Raw genomic sequence first — 17,045 nt, 5'->3', positions numbered from 1 at the left:
CTCTAGTACACTGCTGGTGGGAATGCAAACTGGTGCAGCCACTATGGAAAACACTCTGATGTTACCTCAAAAAATTAAAAATTGAATTGCCATTTGACCCAGTGATCCCACTTCTAGGAATATACCCTAAGAAACCTGAAACACCAATCAGAAAGAATATATGTACCCCCATGTTTGTAGCAGCACTATTTACAATAGCTAAGATCTGGAAAAAGCCCAAGTGTCCATCAGTAGACAAATGGATAAAAAAGCAGTGGTACATATACACAATGTAGTACTCTGCAGCTGTAAGGAAGAAAGATCTCTTATCCTTGGAGACGACATGGAGGGACCTGGAAAGTATTATCCTAAGCGAAACAAGCCAAGCAGAGAAAGAAAAAGATCACATAATCTCACGTATTTGTGGAATATGATTAACATAACAGTCTGAGGAATAGGGCAGACCCAGAGACATGGAAGTAGGGTACAGACTGACAACACTCAGAAGAGGGGTTGGTGGGGGGAGGGAAGAGATAAACCACAGAACTTATGTGCATGTACGCATAACTGATGGACATGGACAACAAAGCCGGGGACGGGGAGGGAGGAATGAGGAGGAGGGTGTCATTGGGGAAAAAAAAGGAGAAACATCTGTAACAAATATAAATTAATAAAAAAAATGTAAAATTAAAAAAAGAAAAAAAATCAACCTTCAATTTTATTTTTTCTATTGTCTTATTAATTCTCATTTCACTTATTTCTGTTCAAATCTTTATTATTTCTTTTCTTTTGCTCTCTTTTAGTTTAGTTTGCTCATTCTTTTCAGTCATTTTTTATGGTGGATGTTTGCTGTTATTGTAACTTGCTTGTTTAGTTTTCTGAACTAATCCATAAAGTACTATTTTTGTTGTGTGGCCACTAAATTCTGTGATTTGTTGCTTAGTGGTTAGCTAATGATCAGAAATAAATTTCTTCAAATGCCTGGAACCAGTCTTAGCCAATAGGCTCTGTGTGCCTGTTATGGCAGGCTTTGAAAACTCAGCCAGGTGTTTTAACTCTACCTTAACCTATACAGTGATACCTCGGTTCTCGAACGCCTCGGATTTCGACCAAATCGGTATTCGACCAGGAGATTCGAGAAACTTTTGTCTTGGAATCCGAACAAATATTTGGAACTCGAACTTCCGAGATGAGCCGAGTTGAGCCGAATGGCGTTCATTCGGCCCAGCGCGCCTTGCTCGCGTCATCAGTGTGAGTGCAGAGAGAGAGTCACGCTTTGTGGAGAGAGTCACGCTTTACACTGAATTTAACCCTTAGACATACTGTGCACTTTTATTTCTTGTTGAGACTTATGTTTTTCTACATATTATATACAAATTGGCCAGTAAATAGGCATTTTCTGGGGCTTGGAACGAATTAATCCAGTTTCCATTATTTCCTATTGGGTTTCATTGCTTCGGTTCTCGAACAATTTGGTTCTCGACCGTCCTCCTGGAACGAATTATGTTCGAGAACATACAGTCTCAAGTTTTACCAAAATTGGGATTTCTAAGGTGTTTTCAGATCTTTCCTGAGCATCTGCAGAACGCTACACATGCACGTAGTCTAGTGTCCCAGGAACATTTCTAAAGACCCCAACGGACATTTTATTCTCCAGCTGTTCTTTTTAAACTTTGGCTTTGTTCCACTCCACTGTTATCCACTACCTCATCTAATGGTGATATTAATCAATTATCTCTACGTTTAAAAAAAATTCCTCCAAGGAAAAACTCTGCTCACATTACCAAAGCTCTGAGTCAGGTCAAATTTAGACAGCGAAACAAGTTGTAATTTCTTGGAACCAACAAACAAATAAAACAATAACAACTATCTGGGAGTGGGGCTTAAAGTACCTCTAATAGCATTCTGCCCTGGTCAATGTCTGCCAGCCATCTACTTTTTATCATGATTGTAAGCTGTTGGTTTTAAAGGCCACTGAGGCTCTGGAGACAGAGGGATGGGATAAGGCAAGTAAAAATGTCATGAGCTCACTGTTTTTACCAAGTTTCATCTCTTTTTCTTGGAAAAATGCTTTTCATATTTTTGCAAGATTTTGCCTAATTTCCAGATTTATGGATAACTAAATTCTCACAATTCTTTGCCACTGTTGTAATTTTTATTTTCAGAAGTCTTTGTTCTTCCATTTTAAATATCAGTTTTTTAACTGTTAAACGAAGTTATTATGGCTTTCTTAAGAAACTCATTCCTATGACTTAGGTCTAAAATAGTTTCTCAAAACACATATCTTCAGAATACTTAGTTAATTATTACACTTATAATATTTGTAAATATATTTGAGGCATGTAAGAATATAAGCTAGATGAACACATTGCCTTTCTTGCTCATTGATGTACTACCAGTATAAGTATAGTGCAATTCATGTAATATGACTGCAGTAAATATTTTTGAATGAATACGTAAATAAATGAATTTGAGCATCACCTAAAAGTATATTAGTAATCTCTGTTTGAATGACTATAACACATCAGGAGTTAAAACAATTTTAGATCAATTTAACAAAAATTTACAAAACCATAATGATTATTTAAAGAAAATAATCAGGGACTTCCGGTCAAGATGGCGGGTAGATAAAAGTGGTATCGCGTCCTCCCACAACCACATCAAAGTTACAACTAAACTACAGAACAACCATCATTCAAAACCGCCTGAAATCAAGCTGAATGGAAGTCCTACAACTACGGAATTAAAAAAAGCAGCTACAGCCCTGGCCGGTTTGGCTCAGCGGTTAGAGCGTCGGCCTGCGGTCCTGAGAGACCCGGGTTCGGTTCCCGCTAAGGGCATGTACCTCGGTTGCAGTTTGTCCTCAGCCCTGGTTGGTTGTGCGGGTGGCGGCCACTCGATGTGTTCCTTTCACATCGATGTTTCTCTCTCTCTCTGTTCCTCTCTCTCCCTCCCACTCTACCTGAACAAAAAATGAAAAAATGTCCTCGGGTGAGAAAAAAAAAAAAAAAAAGCAGCTACATCCAGATGGTAGGAGGGGCGCCGGCGAGACGGGCTGGTCCCACGCCCACGTGTGGCGGACAAAAATCAGGAGGCTCCCGCGGCTGGGAAAGTCCTTCCTGAGGACTGAGGGGTCCCCGTCCCACACCAGGTGCCCTGCTCAGGGTTCCAGTGCCAGGAAGAGAATCCCCATCACTTCTGGCTGGAAAACCAGCGGGAACTGAGGCTCAGGGAAGCTGAGGCGGCTGGAGCCCCAGGCAGATCCTTAAAGGGCCCGCGCACAGACTTATCGGACTCTCCCTCTAAGCTTGGAGGGGAGGCAGCTCGAGGGGCGCCAGAGACATACAGGGAAGAACTGAGCTGTTTGGCACTGGAGCGAGGGCTGGAGAGGGGGCTTTCTCGGAGACAAACGTGCTGTCAGAGGCCTTTGTTCCTTTGGTGAGCCCTTCCCTGGGGCGGCAGACAGAAGCCATATCTGGAACTCCAGCAACCTGGCTCACACTGGTAGCCCCGCCCTGCTGACTCCCTGAGGCCCCACCCCACCCCACACAACTTTCAGGCCCACCCAGGCTGTTGCCACTTGCTTAACCATAGGATTGGCCGGTCTTGGATCCTGCTTCAGGTTTTCCTAAATTCTTTCAAACGAGCAGCATCGGGTCTCAGCAAGCCCCATACCTCTCATTAAGTAATACACAGAAACAAACACAGGGAGGCAGCCAAAATGAGGATACAAAGAAACAGGTCCCAAATGAAAGAAAAGAACAAAACCCCAATAAAATAACTAAGTGAAAGGGAGATAAGCAACCTAACAGATGCTGAGTTCAAAATACTGCTTATAAGGATGCTCAGTGAACTCAGTGAGGGCCTCAAGAGCATAAAAAAGGACCAGTCAGAAATGATCGATGCACGGTTAGAAACGAAGGAGGCTTTAACTGAAATAAAGAATAATTTACACAGCTTCAATAATAAAGTACGTAAATCCAAGGAGCAAACCATCGATTTGGAATATAAGGAAGCAAAAAATGCCCAATCAGAACAGCAAAAAGAAAAAAGAATCCAAAAAAATGAGGATAGTGTAAGGAGCCTCTGGGACAACCTCAAGCGTGCCAACTTTTGCATCTTGGGGGTGCCCGAAGGAGAAGAGAGAGAACAAGAAATCGAAAACCTGTTTGAAACAATAATGGTAGAAAACTTTCCTAACTTGGTGAAGGAAAAAGACATACAAGTCCAGGAAGCACAGAGAGTCCCAAACAAGATGAACCTCAAGAGGCCCACACCAAGATACATCATCATCAAAATGCAAAAGGTTCAAGACAAAGAGAGAATCTTAAAAGCAGCAAGAGAAAGGCAGCTAGTTACCTACAAGGGAGTTCCTATTAGGCTGTCAGCTGATTTCTCAAAAGAAACTTTGCAGGCTGGAAGGGAGTGGCAAGAAATATTCAGAGTGATGAAAAGCAAGAACCTACAACCAAAATTACTCTATCCTGCAAAGCTGTCATTTAGAATCGATGGCCATATAAAAACTTTCCCAGACAAGAAAAAGTTAAAGGGGTTCATCACCACCAAACCGTTATTATATGAAATGATGAAGGGTCTTTTTGAAGAAAAAGATAAAATGTATGAACAAACAAAATGGCAATGAATACATATCTATAAACAATGGAATCTACAAACAAAATGAACAGGTAGAACAGAAACATTCTCATAGATACAGAGAACATTTTGTTGGTTGCCAGTTGAGAAGGGGTTTGGGGAAATGGGTGAAAAAGGTGAAGGGATTAAGAAGCACAAATTCATTGCTAGACTGACAAACCTCAAAGGGAAAGGGGTTGGGGGGATGGGAAGAAATAAACCAAAGAACTTATATGCATAACCAATGGACACAGACAATAGTGTGGGAAAAGGTGGGAGGGGGGCGGGAGTGGGGAGGAGGGGGTCAATGGGGGAAAATGTGGAACATCTGTAATACATTTTACATCCAACAGTAAAGATTTGAGAAAAAAAAAAAATCAATGGAAAAATATCCTCAGCTGAGGATTAACAAACAAACAAATAAATAATAAAATGTGACCACAAAAAATTTAAAAAAAAAAAAAGAAAGAAAATAATCAGCATAGGCTTGCTGGTCAGCATAGACTAGATCTTGTAGCAGTAACTAACAATCCCAGAACTGTAATGAGAGTACAACAGTAGGCTTTTTTCACTATGCAAATGTCTATCAGTGTTCACCTGTTGTTCTAATCCATGTCATCTTCCTGTTAGAACTAAGGCTGACAAAGGAGCTTCTGTCTTTAACATTGCTACTTTTGTGTTAAGGAGGAAAAAAAGACATTGCTAAACATATTTGACTCTTAAAGCCACTCTTAGAAATGTCGCATATTATTTCTGCTCACATTTAATTCACAAAGGTAAATCATATAGGCAATACCAATTCAAATGAACAGGTATACTCCTGGCTTGTGTGGCCCAGTGGTTGAGCATCGACCCATTCACCAGGAGGTCACCAGTTCGATTACCTGTCAGGGCACATGCCCAGGTTGTGGGCCCAATCCCCAATGGGGACAATCGATGTTCTCTCTCTTTGATGTTTCTATCTTTCTCTCCCTCTCCCTTCCTCTTTCTCTCAAATCAATAAAGAAAAAAAAAATTAAAAACAAAAACAAATGAACAAGCATGCATAATCCTCCAGAATGGTGGGGTACAAAGTCACATGGGCAAGGTCGCTCTAAATGGAACAGGAAAAAATAATCTGCAGAGAGGAAGAACAAGTATGTGTGACCAATAGTATAACCCACCACAATAATATTGGTGTGAGCCTAATGACAATCCTATTAAACTACATGAGATCTGATCTTGACATTTTTGAAAGTAGATTAACAAATTAAACTTCACTAGGATTTTTTAATGATGGTAACATGTCAAAAATTAGCCTAAATAATGGAAGTTCCATTACTGGTAATGTTTTACAACTGAGCTTTAAAGTGCACATATACACAGTGACTCTGCTATATATAAAAACAATTTACTGCAGAGATTTGTTCACAGTTCATTAAATAGCTGTTCAAAACTGGTTTGAAACTTTCCAAAGCATGTTTAAGATTTGTAAAAATGACACCTTGGATATAAAAGTAAAATAAAACAAACTTTGACTCCTGACATATCTGGAATGGAAACACATCAATCACCCATAGCTGGAGGTACAAGGTGATGTGTAGTACCGAGAAAGTCTGTTTAAAAATGCTGTCTAACAGGTATATCATGATCTTTTGTTTCTTTTTTAATATATATATATATATATATATATATATATATATTGCAATTAACATCTGTACTATATTCCTAGCAGTGTATGTTTTATTGCAGTCAGAAAAAAATATATCATATTGTGGACAATAACTTGTTTGTTTTACCTATAAATGACAATTTTTTAGTATAATTATTTTCTAAACCTCATTTTTTATGTTCTTGGAAAAAGGAAACAGATAGATCAATAAAAATTTTCTCTTGAACCCTGGCTCATGTGGCTCAGTTGGTTCAGCATCACTCCATTCACCAAGATGATCATCAGTTCAATTCCCAGTCAGGATACATGCCCAGGTTGCAGGTTCAATTCCCCTTCAGGTTGTATGTGGATGGCACTGAGCAATGTTTCACTTTCACATTGATATTTCTCTCTCTCCTTCTCCCTCTCCCTCTCCCTCTCCCTCTCCCTCTCCCTCTCCCTCTCCCTCTCCCATCTTCTCTCTCTAAAATCAATACAAATATTTTAAAAAATTTCTTTCTCTTGGGTCTTGCATTGAACATTGCATTGTGCTAGGTGATTTGCAAGATACAGTTGAAATATGAAATAATACCTGCCCTGAGTTAGACTACATGTAAGATAGTAATTTAAGGCAAAATTAAACAATTAAGAATAAATAAATTCTAATAACCATAGTGCAAAATTCTGGTTGGAAATAACAGTTTCAATGCAAATCTCAAAATATTATTCCAAGCCTAAAGATAGGAAAACAAACAAACAGATTTGGTTAAAAATAATTTTAAAAATACATGGATATATATTATTATATATAAATATATTTACTATTATGTATTATCTTATATATTATATTATGTGCATATCATATACATACATACTGTGATTTTGTTTTTTAATCTAACGTTTTTATTTCTGTGACATTATATATAATTTTATATACATATAACAAACATACATAAAATATACCAACATTGACAATACGCAGGAGTGGAAAATACTTTAGTATATAGTTTCTGACACTGTCAGAGGCTTCTGTTTCATCCTCGGAAGAATTCTAGTGAGCAAGAGGGATAAGCATTCAGCTTTCACCTTGAAACAGGAAGCCGGTGGAAGAGAATAACTTTGAATGAATCAAACAATACATAACAAATTGGATGGTAGATGTACTGAAAGCAGAACTTAGATTGAACTTATATTGCAAAAGAAACAAATTAAATATGAGGTTGAGATCAAATTCAAGAGTTATAAGACAAACAACTGAATAAAGTCATGGGAAGAAGAAAGAGCATAATAGAGATCATATTAAAGTATGATGCTATAGAAAAGACAGAGACCAAAAAAATCCCAAAGTTGGTAATTATAAAACATCAACAGATTTGACTAACTTTAGACAGATGAAGGAGAAAATGAGAAAGCATGCATGAAAACTGTTAGTAATAAAATGAGACATATGTTACAGGTTTTAATGAATTAAAAATTAAGAGGATATGGCATAGTTGGCCCAATAAACAGACACCATTTAAATGAACACTTATTGAAGGACAGTGATAGATTGACAGATCAGGGTCCCTAAGAGAAATATTTGAATAAATGATGCTGGGACAATTGATTATCCATATCTAAAGAAAAACTAAGAAAGAGAGAGAAGAAGAAACTGAGGAAAGAAAATAAAAAAAATAGACTGTAAACCCATAACATAAACCAAAGCAGTTCTAACTGTATTAATGACCTAAATGTAAAGATAAATCTATAAAACGTTTAGAAGACAATGTGGCAAACACAGTTATGAATCAAATGTGATTCTGTATTTTAAGTAAGATACCAAATGCAAAATACAAATAAAATTTATAAATTCTTCTACCTTAAAAATGAAATATATTTGTTTATCAAAATGTATTTGCCACATAAATAATAAGGAAGATATTAGTATCCAGGACCTATAAAGAACCTCTATAATCCAATAACTGCCAAAAGATATAAGAAAAGCTCAGAAGAAATCGAGGCAAACATAATAAACAGAAATTTCTCGTGGAGGAAAATGGCTGATATAAACACATAAATAGGTTCTCTCTTTATAGTACTGTGGCAAACAAAAATTAAAATGCTTTTGATTTACAATTTTACATATACTAGTTAACAGATATTAAAATGTCAATAGTAAGTTTTGTGAGGATGACTTATTGATTGCTGTTTAGACTGCTAATCTTGCAACCACTTTAAAAACAATTTGGCATTCTCTAGTATATTGACGGTATCCTCTGACCCAGCAATTAATTATTACACCTATTACCTAAGCAATGCTTGAATTTATATGCAAGACAACATGTACAGAAATGTTAAAACTAGCATTATTCCTAAAAGCAAAAACCTAGAAAAGTCCAAATATCCACTACAGTAGAACAGATAAAGATGTTTTCATATATTTGTACAATAGTACAAAGCAATGAAAGTAAATGAATGGCAGCTTCCATCACTGATAACTCTTGGAAACATAATGTTGAGCAAAGCCACTAAGCCATCAATAAATAAATATTGTTTCTTCTACTTATTTAGTAGGCTAATGGCTACATATGGTATAGAAGCTAGAGGATGTGGTCAGTGAGGAGAAACACCAGGGCTACTGGGATAAGATTAGATTATTTTTTTTTAAAAACTGGGAGGTATGTACATATGTCCACATATACACACATGTGTAATGTTATATATATATGTGGTCCTTTTATTACTGATTTATAATGTACACGTACTTTTCAAAAACCCCTTTGAATACTATTTTATATGAACATTTTACTAGGAAATAGTTAAAAATGAAGGAAAAATAGAAAGGTTTTGGAAGACTAAAGGAAAATACATTTATGAACCTGGAGTAGGAAAATGTCTTAAATAGCACAGAACAAATCTAAAGGAAAATGTTGATATATATAATTATGCTATTTTTAAAAACTAATGCTCTTCAAATACAAAACAAAACAAAACACTACTAGAAATAAGATGCAAAATGAAAATATATTTATAACAGTATATCTCAAAAAGAATCAATATATAGAATATATAAATAGCAAATAAAATCTATTTTAAAATATGCAAACACCTAAATATAGAAATTGGCAAAGATGCTAGTCTCCTCAAAATAGAGTATTGTGCAACCAATAAACAAATTGTATATTCCATATAAATGGTGCATCTAAAACAAAGCAAGAAAAAAATTTTACAGTAAACAAAGTGTAGATGCATAAGAAAGTATTAGATTACTCAAAAAAGAAAATGGAAGAAAATTCCATGTATTCAATGTTAAAATATATATATATATGTAAAATAAAATGAAAGAAAAAAAAAGAAATTCTGAGCATACTTTGCAGTACTCTGTGTTAAAATATTTGGAAAGTTGGATTAAATTATTGTTTTTGGAGGAAGTAGTAAACATGTAATCATAAAAACAACATAAAACCTTAAATAATAAAAAATAATGATAAGTTTATTAAAATATTGCAACAAATAAAACATATTTAGAAAGAAAATTTATATAAAACTTTAATGAAAATCTCTAATTTTATTTCAAATATTTCATACCTTTAAAGACATCTTTCTTTTGTTCTAAGATTTTTTTTTACTAGTTTTAGACAGCTAGGAAGAGAGAGGGAGAGAAAGAGAGAAACACCAATCAGCTGCCTCCCACATGCCCCCTAGTGGGGATCAAGCCCACAACCTGGGTATGTGCCCTGACTAGAATCAAACCAGCAAACTTTTGGTGCATGGGACCACACCCAAACAACTGAACCACACCAGCCAAGGCATAGAGAAATCTTTTAAGTTTATTTTCTCAAAGAAGGAATCATACTCATAGCATAAATATAACAATATGTTTGTATCAAAACACATGATAAAACTATGTGTCTGCAAAAACCCACTTCAAGTATAGAAGTGCACGTAGATTACAAATAAATGGTTGGGGGCGGGGGGAATATGCCATAGTAAACTAGTCAGAAGAAAACAGGAATAGCTATTTTAATTTCAAGCAGAGCAGACGTCAAAGCAAGGAAAGGTAACAGGTGTAAAGAAGGGTATTATATACTGATAAAAGGCTCATCTCTCCAAGAAGATGGAATGATGCTTATGAACCTCAAAACAAAGTGTCAAATTATATATGGCACACTGATAGAACTATAAGGAGAAAAAGATGAATGTATTACCATAGTTCGAGAATTAACACTCCTTCATCAGAAATGGGCAAATCCAGCAGGCAGAAATCAGTAAGGGCATAGTTCTCAACAACACCATCAGTCAACTGGAAGAATTGACATTATAAAAAACTTGAGCCCAAAAGAGCAGAATACACATTCTTCTCAAGTTCATATGAAACATTCAGTAACGCTAAAACATTCCGGGCCATAAAATAGACCCAAACAAATATATCCATTAATTTGACTAATATGATTAACTAGTCACCATAATATATGTAAGTGTAGTCATGCCTAAGGAAAAACACAGGGAGACTTTCTACTAAAGTCATAAAGAAGATTAGTCAATCTTGCCCATTATAACCAATATTATTTTACTTATTTTAGCAGTGCTAGCCAATTTGATTAGACAAATTTAAAATATCAGTTTAAATAATAGGCTTGAAAGAAGAAAAAATTGAAGATGATTGATTACATGCCAACAAAATACATGAGAATCATCCAAATACTCATAAAATAAAAAGATTTACTATAATGTTATAAAAACTAATGCTAAATACCATTTTCTGTTCTTTGTAAATTAAACTAGCTTCAAATATATGGCAGAAAGCAAACTTGCTTATAGCACTAACCACAGTATATATATATATAATTTATAGAAATTATATAACATTTATATTTATGTCTGACCCTTTATATTTATATATACAGAAGGGTGAGAGGGAGATAAAGAATAGAGAAAAGTAACAATATCTACTGAAAGACTTAAAAAAAGATTAATGAAAAATATAATGTGTTTTTGGATAAAAAAGTTATAAAGATATAAAATCACCTTAAATTAATGTATAAATTTAATTGAAATCCAGTTAAAATAGCAGCAGGATAGCATGAGAGGTTTACTTAAGAAAATGAAACTCATAGGTATCTGATAAAATAAATATGGTAGTCAGGAAAACATATTTTTTAAAAGTATAATGAGATAAAATAGTCTTAGATACTAAAAGAAGGAGCCTGGAATAATTACCACAATTTATTACTGTAAGCAAAACATATAGATCAAAGGTATGGATATGAGTTCAGAAATAATACCAAAATATGCATAAAATTTTACAAAAAAGATAGCATTTCAGTTTAGTAAGGAAATAAAAGTGAACTTGAAACAGATTGTGTTTGTGTGTGTGTGTGAGCTGTATTTACTCTTCATTACTAAAAGAATTTCCATATAATTGAGTTTTATTGGTGAAAATGAGAACATAAAATTTATTAGAGTTGATTTTATTAAAACACTTTTTATTAGAAAACTTTTTCCAAAGAAAGGAGAGCATTTCTTCTGTTTCTCCAGTTCCTGATTAAAGCTTGGCTTGTTTCTATACTGACAAAATCTTTAAAACACACAAAGACAAATATCTGTCAGAGAATTTTTGAACAAAAATACTTTTAAAAAACCCTTATTTTCTTTATTGATTTGAGAGAGAGAGAGAGAGAGAGAGAGAGAGAGAGAGAGAGAGAGAAACATCAATGAGAGAGAATATTGATTGGCTGCCTCCTGCATGGCCCCCACTAGGGATTGGGCACACAACCTGGGCATGTGCCCTGACTGGGAATTGAACCAGTGACCTCTTGGTGCATGGGTTAATGCTCAACCACTTAGCCACACCGGTTGGGCTAAAAAAAAAGACTTATTTTTAATCAGAATAATATTACATATGCATTAGATATTACTTTGTTGTTTTCACAGTCCTGTGCAATTGAGAGTCCTTCTTTGTTATAAAATATCTGAACAGTTGTGCCCTCCTCTGCCCCCAATTTACTGTCTTCTTTTTAATTATCTGATTATGAGAAAATGATTACATCTAATTGCACCATTTTTTCTTTTTTAAGTATGATTCTTGACGGTAGATTTTTTTAATCTCAATAGATTAAGCTTGCCTAAAATTTTTGAAGAGAGATAAAGATATAATTCTGCAGAATATCACATGCTTTTGGTTACATTATGTATAAATACCTCTTAGGACTTAAATATCAAGGCTTAGGGTACACAGCTATAAAAAAAGTTATAGTTTAATAACTTCAGTTTGCTTTAGTTTTTGTTTCTTTTCTCTAAGTAAGAAATATTTATAATTTGGGCAACAAATTTGAGCCCTTGAGCGGGACTCAGCAAAGTTCTCTAGCTCACTTGAGTTGAGGGACTTTTCTAAAAAGAATATACACCACACATTAAAAGTAAAAAATGATATAAATATAATTCATCTGAATACAACAAACTGAGAAAAATATCACAATGAGATTTCTTATTTTTTTAATATAGAGCTTATATAAATTAGGAAATAAACCACAAACAACTCATTTGCAAATCAAAAGATAAAAATAGTTTAAAAAACAAAGGATAAAAAAGTTATAAATAGCAGGAGATTTTGATAACCAATTTTAAGAATGGAAATAGTCACAGTTTGAGCTGTTCTAACATATTTTCATAGGCTGGTTGGCTTAAACAATAAGCATTTATTTGCACCTTTTTAGAGACTAAAAATCCCAGACCTGGATGTTGGTATAGTTAGGTTCTTGATGAAGGCCTTCTTACTGGTATACAGACAAAGAGCCGTATTCTTGCTATATCCTTACATGGCTAATGCCCTGCACTTTTAAGGGCACTAATCCTATTCATAAAGGCTCCACCCTAATTCATAAAGGCTCCACTCTATTGACCTAATAACCTCTCAAAGTCCCATCTCCAAATATCATTACAAAGGGATTAGGGTTTCACTGCTTAAATTTTGGAGCAAAGGACTCAAACATTCAATCCATAGCAGAAATAAAAACATTTCTTAGCCCTGGCCGGTTTTGCTCAGTGGTTAGAGCGTTGGCCTGCGGTCCGGAGAGACCTGGGTTCGGTTCCCGCTAAGGGCATGTACCTCGGTTGCAGTTTGTCCCCGGCCCTGGTTGGTCGTGCGGGTGGCAGCCACTCGATGTGTCCCATTCACATCGATGTTTCCCTCTCTCTCTCTTCCTCTCTCTCCCTCCTCCTCTGTCTGTACAAAAAATGGAAAAATGTCCTCGGATGAGGATTAAAAAAAAAAACAAAACATTTTTTATAAACTTATATTATTAACACTGAATTTGACAAGCGGAGAATTATTGGGTGTATATATCTTCATAGGCTTAATTGCTTAATTCAAGTTACATATGGTGTGTTTTTGTTTGTAAAGAACAAAACCTGAAATCAACCAAAGTGACTGTCAACAAAGACCTGATTAATTATATTCATATAATAAAAAGTTATTATAAAAATAACTTGGTTGTGGAAAGATAATCAAAATATTGAACAAGCAAGAAAATTTAAAAGGCAAGGTGCAAAACAAAGTATATATTCTCACCCCTTATTTGTAAATAACATTGGTGGGTAAATAGGTTGTTATATAGATAATAGACTTATGGCTGGATAAGTAGACACAAGTTATCCCAAAGGAGAGCTGTCCAATGAAACCTTTAGTAAGCCAGAGTAAAGGGAAGCAGAGAGTATACCCAGCTTTCTGAAAGTTCTTGTTATGCCACATTGCAAAGTACATTTTCTGTGGTTTTAATTAGAGACTTAACCTCTTATTGTACAGATGGAGAAAGAACGCTAGAATTGTTATACCTTCAGTTATAATAGAGATCTCTTATTGGGATGATGAGATAATACATTAAATACAACAATTTTTCTTGTCTTCACATTTGCAAGTGCATGATTTATATCTAATCAATCTAAGGCATCCATCAGCCATGTGGTGGGTGGAGGGCACTGGAAAGAGATAAGGATTATTCTAGCAAGCTGACAAAGAGAGATAATTTCTGACATTCAAAAAGGACATCTAAATTGTGCAGCAATACAATAGGCTTTAAAATAGAATTTCTGAGATAAAATTATTGTTCTGATTTTTTACCGCATTGTAAAATATCACAAAACAAATTTGACAGAAGAGAAAATGGGAAATTTGATGGAGATAAAATATGAAACTCCCAGTCCACCATCTCTGGATTAGATCTGTGCCAGGCAGAGAGCATGGTAGGGGAGGCAGGCACTTTAAGAGGGACCTCCCGGAAGAAACTCCCAGTTTCTTCTGCCTGAGCCCAAGTTTGGTGTGACTGTCACATGGGGAGTTTCTTCTGCCTGAGCCTAAACTTGGTTAGATTGTCACATAAGTTTATTTACTTTTTATTTTTCTTTGTTGCTTTTAGAAAGAGAGTAAGGGAGAGGGAGAGAGATGGAAACATCGATGAGAGAGAACATCGATTGGCCGCCTCCTACATGCCCCACCCTGGAGATCAGGCCCACAACCTGGGCATGTGCCCTGACCGGGAATCGAGCCAGTGACCTCTTGGTGTGTGGGTTGATGCTCAACTGCTTAGCCACACCAGCCAGACAGTCACAAAAGTTTAACTCAAACAACTCCCTTTCTTGTGTTATGGCAGGAATTTGGAAGTTCTGTACAGCTTGGAGAGTGATGCAGGAAATATCTGAATTGAGTGCATGTTCAGAGTGGAGTGAACTGAAGCCATGAGCCAAATAGGCAATAAGACAAAACTCAAAGAAATCTCAGACCGTAGCGAGGAGTGATGAAGCTAATCAGCCAGAGAGCACCACAGAGCCCAACAACAATAAGAGTCTTTAAAAAAGGTAAACACGTGTTATGTTAGTCACAGGCTTCGAAAGCAGATGCTAGGTGAATGCACTGCACACAGTCCCTAAATATTCCACTTCAGACACCCAAAGGGTCTCCGAGGACATCCCGTAGATCCAACAACGATGAGTCACACAAATTGTTTACATGCATGCCCCTTCTCCAGACAGGGAGAAATTATTTAGAAATAATCATTGGAGGAAGGCATACAATTTAAGAGACCTAGAATATTTATCTAAAGTGACTGAAAATTAACTTCAAGAGACTGAATTGCTATGTCAGATAGGAGTAAAGTTCAGTTTTCGCCTACCATGTAGAGGAGAGTGGTTCATGAGGCTGTTTATATCAATTTTAGAGAAAATGAAGGAAGGTTTGCATTTACAAAAATGTCTTTGTTATTCCCACTTGCATACCTTTTTCTATTATTCTTCACACTCTGTGAACTGTTTTGCTATTGTTTTTACCATGCAATTTCCATATCTCAGCTACTTGCTCATTTAAGCACTTAAATATCTCTTAAAACAATGATTCTCTGTGTGGTCTCTGGGCTAACAGTATTAGCATTACCTAGGAGTTAAATACAAAATAGGAAGTTGCCCTCTATACTGCAGAGTCAGAACCTCCTGGGTTGGAACCCAGATGTCTGTGTTTAACATGTCTTCCAGGTGATTCCTAGAAATGCTAAAGTTATAGAACCTCTACCATAGGAAAAGCTAAATTTCATTTATATATACTACCTGCAAAGTTTCCCCAATTAGGGTCTCCCCCAGTCACTACTCTGTGTACCAGCTTTGCAAAAATGCGAAGGGTAAAAAGGGAGTCAAATTCTTGGTGATAGGAGACTTGACTTTGAGTGATGAACACAAAACACAATTTAGAGTTGATGTGTTATAGAAATGTACACTTGAAACCTATATAATTTTATAACCAGTATCACCCCAATTAATCTATATTTTTAAAATATATACATATAAAATATGGAAGGTAACTTTTAACATTCATACTTTTAGTTTTAAACAGTCTCCTATCCCTTAGCTGATTTAATTGACATTATTCGAATTAGCCTGTGCCTAACTAATTTGGGGCAAAATGCCAGGTGACTAAATTCTGTTTTTTCAGATGTCTCTTTCAACTGTATTTTTGTTCCTTGGCATATAACTCTGCTCATGTTATTTCCCTATTTCCTTCACATGGAGGCTTCTTAAATGGTAGCCTGGATGCATTGTCTGTCCTGTTCTTGTTTTCTTCCTGACATCCTGAAACCCGGACTCTGACCACTCTAGTTAACTTTTAAAAATTTCCAATATACAAACATATTTTTGCCTAGATTTAATCAGCTTCTATGTGGCATTTGATACTTTCCCCATATTCTTCAAAAAACTACCTTTCCTAGGCTTTGGCTTACATCTTGGACTGCTATTTCTCAGTGTCTTAGATGAGTTCTCTGAAATGGTAGTATTCCTCCACGTTATCTTCTTGGCCTTTTTCTTGTCTTATTTTAACTGACATCACTGAGTGGCCTCATGCAACCTAGGGTTTTCTTATTGCATCTAAAGCCTATATTTACACAACTGTTCTCACCTCTGAGTCTCACATTCAAATACCCCAAACCGACTGGATACTTTCTTATCGATTATCTATATATTTTCTCAGTATGTTATTCTAAAAATATCCATGTATTATTTCTGATTATAAAGTACGCTCTTATTGCAGAAATATATATATTTTAAAAATAACATAAAACTGCCTGGCTGGTGTGGCTCAGTGGATTGAGCTTTGCCCCACAGACTGAGAGATCCGGGTTGGATTCCCAATCAGGGCACATGCCCAGGTTGTGGGCTTGATCCCTTGTAGGGGGCATGCAGGAGGCAGCCGATCAATGTTTCTCTCTCACATGGATGTTTCTATCTCAGAGACTCCCTTCCTCTCTCTGTAAAAAAAAAAAAAATCAATAAAAACATATTTAAA

The sequence above is a fragment of the Molossus molossus genome, unplaced genomic scaffold, assembly GCF_014108415.1.
Source record: "Molossus molossus isolate mMolMol1 unplaced genomic scaffold, mMolMol1.p scaffold_m16_p_9, whole genome shotgun sequence".
Classification (NCBI taxonomy): domain Eukaryota; kingdom Metazoa; phylum Chordata; class Mammalia; order Chiroptera; family Molossidae; genus Molossus; species Molossus molossus.
This window is presented reverse-complemented; position numbering follows the sequence as displayed.